The sequence below is a fragment of the Cervus canadensis genome, chromosome 21 (genome assembly GCF_019320065.1).
Source record: "Cervus canadensis isolate Bull #8, Minnesota chromosome 21, ASM1932006v1, whole genome shotgun sequence".
In the NCBI taxonomy this organism is placed as follows: domain Eukaryota; kingdom Metazoa; phylum Chordata; class Mammalia; order Artiodactyla; family Cervidae; genus Cervus; species Cervus canadensis.
Window position 1 is genome coordinate 43,168,899 of NC_057406.1, and position 14,199 is coordinate 43,183,097.

At 36.1% G+C, this 14,199-nt stretch overlaps 1 pseudogene; it reads left to right on the plus strand.

Moving 5' to 3' along the window:
* The first annotated feature begins 211 nt into the window (after positions 1–211).
* LOC122423175 overlaps positions 212–14,199 on the plus strand; it is a 95,115-nt pseudogene continuing 81,127 nt past the window's right edge.

The window sequence follows — 14,199 nt, forward strand, 5'->3', positions numbered from 1 at the left end:
GCCTTCATCAGTAGTTCCTAGGGAAGTTGCTTCTCTAGGTGACTAATTGGGCTTGAATCAAATGGCCCTTTAATATGAAATCTAAAGTAGCAGAATTTAACTGTAGGTTTTAATTCACTTCACTGGTATAATTTTGTTTTGATGAAGTTAATTAAAAATGAATGAATTATTTTTGAAATCTGAACCAAGGATTTATTTAATTTATTTAACAATGGACAAATTGGAATCAGTTGTAATTGCCTGGAAGTTTGTAAATAAGGCTGAAAAAAAACAACTCTTATGGATTTTATAGGTCAGTTTCCAAAACTAGTTGACTTCAGTAATAATAGTATTTGCAGCACAGTTCTAGAGCATATCTTCAAACTGAGCCAAATGTTTGTGCACATGTATCCTTCAATATATCATATCTTAAAGATAAATCTATTCCTGTAGTTTCTTATTTTTATACCTTTTTATTACAAGAAATTGTTTGAAATCACAGGGGATAAATGAAGAACCATACAAGGCACAGAGTTTATCCTTCTGGGACTGACAGATGATTCCCAGTTACACATCCTAATTTTTTTGGTTCTGCTTCTAAATTACATGTTGAGCATGATCGGAAACTTAACCATCTTTGCCCTCACTCTGTTGGATTCCCATCTCAAGACCCCAGTGTATTTCTGCCTCCCTAATTTCTCTTTCCTGGAAATTTCACTCACAAGTGCTTGCATCCCCAGATCCCTAATCACCACTGTGAACAGAGAAAAGACAGTTTCTTACGCTGGTTGCATGGCTCAGTTATTTTTTACATATTCTTGGAAGTTACAGAATTTTGCCTTCTGGCGGCTATGTCCTATGATCGCTATGTTGCCATTTGCAAGCCTTTGCATTGTAAATCCATCATGAGCAGCACAATTTGTCATCAGCTGGCACTCAGTTCTTGGGTAACTGGCTTCCCGGTCATTTTCCCTCCACTGATTTTGGTTCTTCACCTGGATTTCTGTGATTCAAATGTCATTGATCATTTCATTTGTGATATTTCTCCTATCCTACAACTTTCTTGCTCAGACACACATTTACTAGAAATGATTGCATTTTTATTAGCTGCAATAATCCTTGTGGTCACACTGCTATTGGTAATTCTTTCTTACTCTTACATCATCAAGACAATTCTAAAATTCCCTTCAGCTCAACAAAAGAAAAAAGCCTTTTCTACCTGCTCTTCTCACATGATCCATCACTTACGGTAGTTGTGTATTCATCTACATAAAGCCTTCAGCAAGTGAAGCAAAGGAGTGGCTGTATTAAATACTTCAGTTGCCCCTTTGTTGAACCCATTCATTTATACTCTCAGGAACCAGCAAGTTAAACAAGCCTTCAGATGTATTTAGAAAGATATTTTCTGCTTCAGGCAAGTAATATTGTTTATTGAAATAATCAACATGAAAGCATGAAAGAAACATTGAAAAAAAGCTATTTTGATGCTTCTAGTACAAGAATTGATCTCTAATATTTAATTTATTTTATCACTTATGCTTACCTGAGCTTAGAAACCCTTTCCATTCAATATATCTGAATTTAACTTTCTGTTCTTCAAAATAAAGTATTTCTGTGTTAGAAATATAAAATTGCAAAATGTATTTTCCTTAATAGCATGTTAGAATAAAATGAATGGAGGGATTTGGTGGTATTATGATATATAAATTTTTGGAGTATTGTATTTCTTAAGTAATTTAAATGAATGTTCCATGATTCATTTAAAAGCCATAGTTTTAAAAATTCTTAAACTGAATTATTAAATATACTTAAGAATCTCCAAGAGATCTTATTCTTTATAAGTGTAATGTAGAGCATTATTTTGTAAACCTTTTTTGAATCATTTTTAAAATTTTTGTCAGCTTAGTAAACAAGAATAATTTCCTATTTTTAAATTGAAACATGGTTGATTTATAATGTTGTATTAGTTTCAGGTGTACAGCAAAATAATTAAGTTATATATGTTCTTTTTTCAGTCTCTGTTCCCTTGTAGGTTATTGCAAAATATGCACACAGTTTCCTGTGTTGTACAGTAGGTCCTTGTTGGTTATATATTTTTATTATAGTAGTGTGTACATGTTATGACAAACTCCTGATTTACCCCTTCTTTCCTCTTCGGTTAATGTAAGTTTGTTTTTTGTGCCTGTGAGTTTATTTGATTTTGTAAGTTAATCTGTATCATTTTTTTTTTTAATCCACATATAAGCAATTGTGTGTCATGACTGCGTGCTCAGTTGTGTCCGACTCTTTGTGCCTTTGTGGACTGTACCCACCAGGCTCCTCTGTGCACCCGATTTGCAAGCAAGAACACTGCAGTGGGTTGCTATTTCCTACTCTAGGGCATCTTCCTGAACCTGTGTCTCCTCTGTCTCCTGCGTTGCAGGCCGGTTTTTACCACTTGAGCCATATCATATGATACTTGTCTTTCTCTGTCTGGCTTACTTCACTCATTGTGATAATCCCTAGGTTCATCCATGCTGCTGCAAATGGCAAAATGGCATTATTTCATTTTGCTTTAATGGCTGAATAATATTTCATTGTGTGTATATGTACCACACTTTTTTTCAATCCAGTCATTTGCTGATGAGAGTTTAGTTTGCTTCCATGTAAGGACTGTTGTAAATAGTTTTGAAATGAATTTTGCGATGCATGTGTCTTTTCAAATTTTAGTTTACTCTGGGTATGCCCCCGAAGTAGGATTGCGTGCTAATTCATACATTAGTTCTATTTTTAGTTTTTTTTAGAAACCTCCATACCGTTTTTCAGTGACTGCACCAACTCACATTCCCATCAACAACGTAGGAGTGTTCTCTTCTCTCCACACCCTCTCCAGCACTTATTGTTTGTAGATTTTTTGATGATGGCCATTCTGACTAGTATGAGGTGGTACCTCATTGTAGTTTTGATTTGCATTTCTCTAGTAATCAGCGATTTTCAACATCTTTTCATGTGCCTTTTAGCCATCTGTATGTCTTCTTTGGATTAATATCTATTTAGATCTTCTGCCCATGTTTTGATTGGGTTGTTTATTTCTTAGATATTGAGCTGTGTGAGCTATTTATATATTTTTAGAAATTAATCCTTTGCTGGTCACATCATTTGCAAATATTTTGCCCCATTCTATTGATTTTCTTTCTTGTGTTTATTGTTTCCTTTGCTGTGCAAATCTTCTAAGTTTATCTGGGTCCCATTTGTTTATTTCTGTTTTAATTACCATTACCATCACCATTTCCATTCCATTACCATTTAATTCCTTTCCCATCAAATTGGCCTGCTGCCTAGGTCCACCAGGGCTGACCTGGTGCCTGTGTCTGCAGGTGTGTGCCTGGAGCCTGGGTCCCCTGGGGCAGGTCTGACATCTGAATCCATTATGGCAATCCTGGCACCCAGGTGCCCAAGGAAGATCTGGTGCAGGATGGGGCATGAGCCTGAGTCTGCAAGAGGTGGTGGGATGCTGTGCTGAGCCTGGTGCCTGGGGATGGACCTGCTCTGGAGCCTGTGGGGACCATCCTGGTGTTGGGGTCCACTAGGGTGCTCTGGCACCCATGTCTCTGGAAGCATGCCTGGTCTTAGACTGTGGTATTGGTTCTGGAGCCTGTGTACATGGGGGTGGACCTTCAGCCTAAGTCTGTGAGGGGCATTCCTGGAGAATGGGAACACAGGGGCAAGTCTGGATCTTGGACCCACATGGGCTGGTGGTGCTGGAGCAGGCACTGGCCTAGAGCTTTGGGCCATGGGCCCAGCCTGGCATAGGAGGTAGCTGAGTGACCCTGATGCTGGGGTCCACAGTGAGGTCAGTTTCTCAATGCTATCTGTAATGCTGTCTCCCAGGCTACAGCCCTCATGATGCCCCAAATGAAACATAACTCACAACTCTCACATTGTGCATTATTTTTTCAGTCTACAATACTCTTTTCAATAAGTGGTACTGGACTTCAGCATCAAGCTCATCCATGAACTCTATCAGATGGTGAGCCCAGAACCTCTGGGAGGGCTGGGTGCTGATGGGCTTTCCCTCTCAAAGCCAGTCTGTGAAGCTTGGAAGTGGTGCCCACTTCTTCAAATGAACAGACATCAACAAAGGCCACAGTCATCACAAACACTTAGGGAAACATAACACCAAAAAAAAAAAAAAAAGTGCTAGTAAGCAATCCTAACCAAATGGACCTTCTCTGTATTCAGCTTTCTTAGCCTTCTTTCTCTCAAGCTACAATGCTGCCACCATTTTACATTTTTAACCTCCATGTTAAAGGGATGCTACTTTTCAACACAATAAAATCTCAGGAGCTCAAATATTAATTACTTATTATCATTGTTTTGATGGGCTTCCCAGATGAGTCAGCAGTAAAGAAAACACCTGTGATTTAGGAGACGCAGTTTCGATCCCTGGTTGGGAAAGATCTCCTGGAGGAAGAAATGGCAACCTACTCTTGTTTTCTTGCCTGGAGAATCCCATGGACAGAGAAGCTTGGTGGTCTACAGTCCATGGGGTTGCAAAGAGTTAGACGTGACCGTGTGACACTTAAAATTCCACATATAAAGAAATTGGAGCAACTTTTGGCTTCTACTCCTATACTTTCTGAATTTTACATATTGATGTCCTGAACTTGTTCTTGTTTTAACATATAGCTTTTATAGGACATTATCTAAATTAAGTAATTAAAATCATTCATCTCTTTTGAAATTATATATAATGAATAATTATATTCATCATTTATTAACTTATTAGCCACACATTTCTAAGTGTCACATAATTATTCTGGTTTCAATAATGACTACTTTAGAGTCTCTTGTGCAGATTTGTTTATTCTGATATTTCTCATAGTGACTTTAGTATCTAAGAGCTCTCTGTTGTATATTTCATGAGGTCATGTTGATGATTTATGTTTCAAAGTTGCAGGGAGGTGATAGTTCCAATTTTTTCTTGTGTTCCTTCTTATCAAAACATACATTCCTTAATATGCTGCAATAGGACAGATCATGCTATATAAAGTCTATTACATAAATTCTGAAATGTTTAGACAGCAGTTTTTCTTTGATATCAATATAGTAATTTAACAGAGATAATTAGGCATATTGATAACTTAAGAGTGTACTATTGCAGGTAAAGATCTCTCCTATTAGCTGGTGTGTATACTTTCAATTACAGTGTCTTTCAATTACTTTCATTTATTTTTCAATTACAATGTCTTTTCCTGTCCCTGCCCCACAAAAACCACATTGCTGCTTGATAGGTAATGTACTGTAGCAGTTTAAACATGACTTGAAATTAAAATCCAGACTCCAATCTTTGCTACCTGTAATATATTAGTTAATTTACTTAGTCGTCTTCTGTCTACATTTTAATATAACTGAAACATATTTATGGGATTGGTAAAGGCAAAATTATGCCAATAGAAATAATTTAAAAGAATATTGGTTATTTCAAAACCCACTTTACAATTAAAAATAAATCTTTTCTGAGGTTTTCATTTAACATCAGGCACGATTTTTCAAATTTTTAAAACAGTGGGTTTTTTTTTTGTTTGTTTGTTTGTTTTTTGTTTTGTTTTGGTCTTTTTTGTTCCTTAGTCAGTAGAAGTAATTGTTTACTTTCAATGAAAATAATGAAAAAGTGAATGTATTATCAGGGAAGGTCTTCTTTCTTTCTTCATTCCTTCCTTTTTTTTTTTTTTTAATTGACAAGCACACTGTTACTTGCTTCAGATTCTAAGTTATCAAATTTAGTGATACTATCTTCAATTGTTCCCTTGATCATAATTACAACATTTACTTTCTTTTGTAACTTTCTGTTTCTGTTGTTTAGGATACCTCTGATAGCTTTTAAAATCATTCAGTTGCCCTTGTGTTAATACGTAGTTGTCCTATGAGCATTTAAAATTTAATACTCTAAATCACTCATACATCTATTCTAATTTTGTAACTGATAATAAGTGATGTTATGTTTAAATTTCTTTTAAAATTAGATGCATCCCTTTTAAGTGAATAGAAACTATATAGCTAATACATCTTATCAGTGATTGTGAAGTTTCTCCCATTTTTTAGAATTCAGATCATTGTGAAACACCCACTGATATATTTAATTCCTGTTTGTTGTTTCATTATTTTAATTAGCCTGGAATATCTATTTGGACAAATTTATTTTTAGTACATTTTTATTGTTTTTGACTTCTGTTTTATTTGAGCCTTAGATTTATGGTCTTAATTTTTATAATTTTATTTTAGAGTACTATTAGTAAAATTAGTATTAATATTACATAATGTATCTTCTAAATAATTTATGTGCTTTAAATACTATTACTTTCCTACTTCTCTTAGATCATTGAAGAAAAGACTAGGTCAGCAGTGGAGACAAGTTTAATTACTTGGAAGTATATTTTATGGCTTCACAATAAGAGAAAACACCATGCATGAGTTTGGTTTGACAGAAGTTTAATTAAGGTGAGATTAGGAAACAGTATTAAATGACTTTGAGACGGATAAAGTGATGAAATGATAGGTACAAAGCAACAAAATAATTAGAAGCTGTAGTTAAATATTTAGAAGAGTTTCATTCTACTCTGATGAAAACTTGGATTCTTTTGGGAGGAATGTACTCCTCCTCATGGAGTTATTGAGAGCCGCTTTGCTTGCTTACTCCTCAGGGTGCAAATGAAGGGGCTCAACAAAGGGCTCGGAGTGGCGGGCACTGGGCCCCCTCTCCCTTTGCGGGGGTCTGACGCAGATGAAGATACAGCTTCCACATGTGATGTGGGATGAGCAGGTAGAAAAGGCCTTTTTCCTTTGTTGGACTGAGGGAAACCTCAGAATTGTCCTAATGATGTATGTGTAGGACAGGAATACACACACTAGGGTGATAATGAGGGCAAACACAGCCACAAGGATAATCATTTGTTCTATTACCCATGTATCTGAGCACGAGATCTTTAGGAGCGGACCTGCATTGCATCTAATATGATCAATGGCATTGGGATCATGGAATTCCAGTTGGAAACCCAAGCTAGGGGTGGAACAATGATCATCAAATCTGAAACCCAACAGCTGAGGACAAAGAAGGTGCAGACTCTATTGTTCATGATGATCATGTAATGCAGGGGTTTACAGATGGCCATAGTGGTCATAGCAACATGGCTGCCAGCAGAACAAATTCTGTTGCTCCCAACAGAATAATAAAAATATTTGACTTGTGCAAGCACTGTAGGAGATGGTATTGTCCCCAGTTGATATACTGTACAGAAACCCTAGGAATACAGACAGTGGTAAATGAGACTTCCAAGAAGGAAAAATTTCTGAGGAAGAAGCACATAGGAGTTTTAAGATGGGAGTCTACCAATGTGAGTGTGATGATCATCAAGTTCCCTGTTACACTCAACAGGCAAGTGAGAAATAGAAAGATGAAAAGCAGGATTTGCAGTTGTGGGTCATCTGTCAGTCCCAGGAGGATGAAAGTTGTTATTGCTGTGTGATTTTTCACCACTGAGTTTTGAAATCTATCCAATTGACAAGTGGAAATCAAAGAGATTTTATGAAGAGGTTGGTATATGAATTCTGTAGCAAAACACTTTGTAGTTACAGCCAAACAAGCCAGTCTATATTTACTTATCCCTTCACATCAGTCTACATTTAGTCATCCCTTCACATCAGTCTACATTTATTTATGCCTTCACATTGGTCTACATTTAGCTAGCCCTTCACAATGTAATCAGTATCATCACTGGTCTGATGGTCTTTCTGAATTTACAAATGTGAGAGTGGATTATTCCTTTAGGATTTATGCTATTATCAAATCAACTTTTTCTCAGATCAGTGTTTGCCCCTCAAAATGTACAAATGTTTGTTAATTCATGATGTGGACTAAATTTACAAAAAAGTAGGGAAAAAAGATGATACTATTTCATGTGTATTTAATTTTTTTTTTAATCCAAGACAAACTTTGGATATGGGATGTATCCAGATGATGAAGATGAATTCTCTTCAACTGTTACTTTCCAAGGATTCTTTAAAGGGTAAGATGTATTTCTCTTGGAAAACAGAGAAGAATGATGACAAAACAGAAGCTTGGATCCTGACACTTTCCTCTCTCCATTTATTCTTTTCTACTTGTTTTCCTATTCTTAATTCATAGTTGGTTTCAAGCACTACTATTTTATCTATTGGAGAAGGAAATGGCAACCCACTTGAGCATTCTTGCCTGGAGAATCCCATGGACAGAGGAGTCTGCTGGGTTACTGTCCTTGGGGTCGCAAAGAGTTGGACATGACTGAACCCTCATTTTATCTTATCTATAGTGTGAAGAAAGATTGTATTATTTGCAAAGAAATATGCTCATGTGCATTCATGTTATTTTTCAGGTAATTGACTGTGGTTCCTGAAGCTCTGAAGTGACAGCTTTTTAAATATCATCAAAATTATTCTCCCATGCCGTGCCTATTTTCATTATGTTTTCAATGCCTTTGGCAAGATATTAGTGTCTTGTCTTCTTATCTCATTCCTGCTCAGTTTATGCTTTAAGCTTCTTCAACCTGACATTCAATTCCAGTGACCCGTTGCTCTTCTAACACCTATAAGACTTTTATTGCATTTGAAATCAATGGCACATTTTTGTAGCTATTTTACCTGTAGCCAAATGTTCTTTAAATTAAATATCAGTCATTGTTCACATGTCAGAGTACTAACCACTATATGATCATAGGCAAGCAACTGGGGACCCAATTAGTCATTTTTCAAAGGGATTACATATCATCATTCTGATTTTTCTAACTTTGAATCTCTTTTTTTTTTTACACAGTCATGAGTTTGAGAAAACTCTGGGAGACAGTGAAAGACAGGAAAGCCTGGTGTGCTGCAGTTCATGGGGTTGCAAAGAGTCGGACACAATTTAGCAACTGAATAGTAACAATTTGGTAGGTAGGTTATGTTTCCAGAATTGGACATGACTTAGTGGCTGAACAACAACAATGCCTTCCGAATTTACAAAGATACACTAGCATCCATATACATATATTTGCACTTATGACACATACAACTTTTCCGTAAACGTCTTGTTATTTCTAGAGTACATGGTTCCTCTGTGAATTTTTAATTTTTTAATTGTAGCAAATCTCCAAAAGTGTTCCACTGTATTTACTGAAAAAAAATATGCCTATAAGTGGACCCACACAGTTCAAAATCTCATTATTCAGGATTCAACTGAACAATATTAGTGGTATATTAGCACTGGATTGGTTTCTTTTGCCCTGATTCTCTATTCGGAGCCAAATCTAGAAAGGACTTTCTATTACCTCTGGGACGTTGGAGTACAGTTGAGTTTTTAAAATATAGTAGAAATCTCAAGAGTTTGGAATCAGACACCCTCAAAAAAGAACTCTGACTTATACAGAAATTCATAACAATAGTCAGTAAATTATCAACTTCATAGTTATTATTTAGCTGTTACTCATACTGCAAAATAGCTTCCTGCTCCATTTTCGCAGCCACTGATCTCATTCTCTCGTGAACTGACTATGACTAAATCACAGTTACACAATTAATATTGCTTCTCTTACTAGAGAAGAAATATTATTTGGAAAGGAGAACAAAATGTTAATTCTGATTGTCTTCAGTTTCGTTCAGTTCAGCTCAGTCATGTCCAACTCTTTGTGACCCCATGGACTGCAGCATGACAGGCTTCCCTGTCTATAACCAACTCCCAGAGCTTGCTCAAACTCACGTTCATCGAGTCGGTGATGCCATCCAAACATCTCATCCTCTGTCACCCGCTTCTCTTCCTGCCTTCAATCTTTCCCAATATCAGGGTCTTTTCCTTTTTTTTTTTTTTTATGTTTCTTACTACTTTGATTTATTCTTTCCCAATTATTTTTATTAGTTGGAGGCTAATTACTTTACAATATTGTAGTGGTTTTTGCCATACATTGACATGTATCAGCCATGGATTTACATGTGTTCCCCATCCTGAACGCCCCTCCCATCTCCCTCCCCATCCCATCCCTTTGGGACATCCCAGTGCACCAATCCTGAGCACTTGTCTCATGCATCCAACCTGGACTGGCGATCTGTTTCACACTTGATAATATACATGTTTCGATGCTGTTCTCTCAGATCATCCCACCCTCGCCTTCTCGCATAGAGTCCAAAAGTCTGTTCTATAAATCTGTTGTCTCTTTTTCTGTCTTGCATAGGTTACCGTTACCATCTTTCTAAATTCCATATATATGTGTTAGTATACTGTATTGGTGTTTTTCTTTCTGGCTTACTTCTCTCTTTATAATGGGCTCCAGTTTCATCCATCTCATTAGAACTGATTCAAATGAATTCTTTTTAATGGCTGAGTAATATTCCATAGTGTATATGTACCACAGCTTTCTTATCCATTCGTCTGCTGATGGGCATCTAGGTTGCTTCCATGTCCTGGCTATTATAAACAGTGTTGCGATGAACATTGAGGTGCACGTGTCTCTTTCAGATCTGGTTTCCTTGGTGTGTATGCCCAGAATTGGGATTGCTGGGTCATATGGCAGTCCTATTTCCAGTTTTTTAAGGAATCTCCACACTGTTCTCCATAGTGGCTGTACTAGTTTGCATTCCCACCAACAGTGTAAGAGGGTTCCCTTTCCTCCACACCCTCTCCAGCATTTATTGCTTGTAGACTTTCGGATAGCAGCCATCCTGACTGGCGTGTAATGGTACTTCCTGGTGGTTTTGATTTGCATTTCTCTGATAATGAGTGATGTTGAGCATCTTTTCATGTGTTTGTTAGTCATCTGTATGTCTTCTATGGAGAAATGTCTGTTTAGATCTTTGGTCCATTTTTTGATTGGGTCATTTATTTTTCTGGAATCTTCGCTCGCCCAGACGACTGCCTGTACATATAATAGAGTGGACTTATAATAGGTTAGCAGTTAATAAAATATGTTACAGAATACACTACAATTCAAAAGACACCATTAGAACAGATTAGCAAAAAAAAAAAAAAAAAAAAAACAGATTAGCAATTAAAATTAGAATGTTTTGCAGTGCAGACATTGGAATTAGATTGAGTAAAACTTCCCATCCACTAAATACTTCTATATACTATCATCAGGGACATGTTACTCTACCAGTTGGACAACCATGTTATCGCCAAAGATTGTAAAAGTTTCAACTATTTTGTAGTTCAAGCTTGCTGTGAGCATTTTTATTATGTATTACTTATACTGATTTTAATACATGTAGGTTTTTCTTGAGGCGTTATTTGAAAATAACTTATTGAAAGTGTTTCTCTGGTAAGGTTTCCCTAAGTTAAAAACAAAATTTTTGGTCAAACACATAGAATTTGAATTCTGGATCTGCTACTAACCAGTTTGGTTAATCTGGTCTTTTAATATAAATATAGCATGAGACACATGTGCAATTTAGAATTTTCTAGTAGCCATATTATAAAATAAAAATGAAATTTTTAATAACTCCAGGATGTACTACTCAGTTGCGTCTGACTCTTTGTGACTCTACAGACTATAAGCCACCAGGTTCCTGTGTCCATGGGATTTTCCAAGCAAGAATACTGGAGTGGATTGCCATTTCCTCCTCCAGGGGATCTTACCAACCCAGGGATCAAATGTGCATCTCCTGTATCTACTCATTGGCAAATGGATTAATTACCACTGAGCCACTTGGTAATCTTAAATCCAGTGCATCAAAATATTATTTCAACTTGATGTCAATATAAAATTATTTTTGAGATATGTCACAGTCAAGTTCCTTGAAATGTGACTGATGTCTTATTTGACCTGCTTGTTTCTCAAGGTGTAAATTGTGAGAGTTAATAAATGCTTTTTCAACTAATATAGGGTCAAGAGGCCTGAATGGGGTCTCTTATGCCCTAGGAGAGCAGCAGAGCCTAACAGGAAGAAGGACTTCCTCTTTTTCCTTGGTGAGAGTTTAGCCTATGAGAGATTGTCACCACTCAGCCAATGCAAAGTCATATACTCTTTGTTTACTACGGCCCTCCCAATTTCCTTTCCCCACTTTAAAAGAGTCCTCATTCTTGTGTGAGGACTTCTATATGGCTCACCATAGAAACAGGCTACAAATAACAATTCTTTTTGATCTTGAATAAACACTTTTTTTTTTTCCCTGCGGGAGAAGTAACTGGCAATCTTTTTAAGTAAGCAAAACGAAGAGATTCATCATAGAAGGCAGTGAGCCCAATCATATCTTTTTTAATAGTCACTGATTCTTTTACTGATGGCTTAACAAAGCTGAAAGTACACGGAAGTCCCTCTTCTAATCATTTTCTCACCAGCCAATGCATACTGTTAAAGATTAATGTATAGAGACAAATACTTATGTGTTGGATTGGCCCAAAAGTTCATTCAGAGTTTTCTGTGAGATATTATGGAAAAACTTGACAGAACTTTTTTGGCCAATCTAATATATAAATAATCTTTTTCCTCAAAAATTCACACGGAAAAATTGTTAGCACTTTAATTTCACAAGTTTTCTATTTAAATTCATCTGTTAGTCTGGAATTTTTAGAGTATTCAATATTATAGGAGACTATTTTTATTACTCAGTTTCTACCTTAAGATATTATAATTTGTAATAGTTTCTTTTGTTAACTTAAAAATAATATTTTTATTGTTGCTCCTTGTGATGGTTATGTTTTTTTAAATGCCCTGGTCATGTATCCCTTCTAAACTATAAAAATGTAAAGGCAATACATTTTTAGCTTTTCTATTCTAATACTTGAAATGGTATCAAAAAACTATCTTGAAATCTAGAAAAAGGGAAAAACAATCATACACCTACCCTGTTCAAAATGCATAATGAACTTGTAGGTTTTCCTTCTTTCATTTCATTGTTAGGCCTTTGGTAGTCTTGTCAGTGTGTAATGTCATTCTTCTGTTTCCCAGAAATGTATAATACTGTCTTTTTAAGAGAGCTGCTTGAAACAGTTTCCATACCAGGAAAGAAATGACTCAAAAGCTTAAAGATACATACTTAGGAACAAATGATCTTTTTATGAAAAATTTATTTCTTTACATTAGCAAATTCCATTAGATCTTTGAGAATAATGCAATTCTTTTGATTGCATCACCAAAGGCTTGTTTAACTAGCTTGTTTCTCAAGGTGTAAATGAAGGGGTTCAGCATAGGAGCAATTGAAGTAGTGAGCATTGTAACACTCTTATTAATACCTGAGTCCTTATTAATAGCTGAGTCCTTTGCTGAAGGCTTACCATAGATGAAAATACTGCTTCCATAGGTGACGGAGACTACAATCAAATGGGAAGAACATGTGAAAAATGCCTTTTTCCTTTGCTGGGCAGAAGAGAATCGTAAAATGGTCTTGATGATGTGTATATATGATAGAACAACACACAGGAGTGTCATGATAAAGGTCAACACTGCACAGACTATGATTTGCTTTTTAAGCCATGTTTCTGAGCATGAGATTTTTAGAAGGGGGACTGCATCACAGAAAAAAATGGTCAATAACATTGGAGTCACAGAATTCCAGATGTGGGCCCAGGCTAAGTGGAGGGATTATGATCAACAAGCCAGCCATCCAGCAACAAAGGATGAGTCTTCTACAGACCATGTTGTTCATGACAGTCATGTAATGCAGGGGATTGCAGATGGCCACATATCAATTATAGGATATGGTAGCCAGGAGAAAAAATTCAGTTACACCAAAAAGATCAGCAAAAAATATTTGACTGATACACTTATTATATGATATTGTCTTGTCACCTGGAATTATCTGGGAATACAAGCAGATATAAATGAGATTTCTAAGAAGGAGAAATTTTGCAGGAAAAAGTACATGGCAGTTTTCAGGTGAGAGTCTATGAAGATGAGGGAGATGATTGTCAGGTTCCCAGTTACACTCAACATGTAGCTGAGAAATAAAAAGATGAAAATCACAATGTTCAGCTGTGGATCATCAGTAGTCCCAGCAGGATAAAAGTTGTGTGGTTTCTCATCACTGAATCCTGACTTCTACTCAATCTGCATTTACAATTCAAAAATATTTGATATGCATAGAGTGGTTATTAATGAAGGCAAAACTATGAAAACAAACTCACAGCCATTAAAAATTCTTGTTTGCAAATATTTTCAGTACGCTGGTATCCTAGGTTCCACAATTGTGTATTATTGATCATTTCAGGGGAGATTAAAAAAATCAGAATTGCTTTATCTA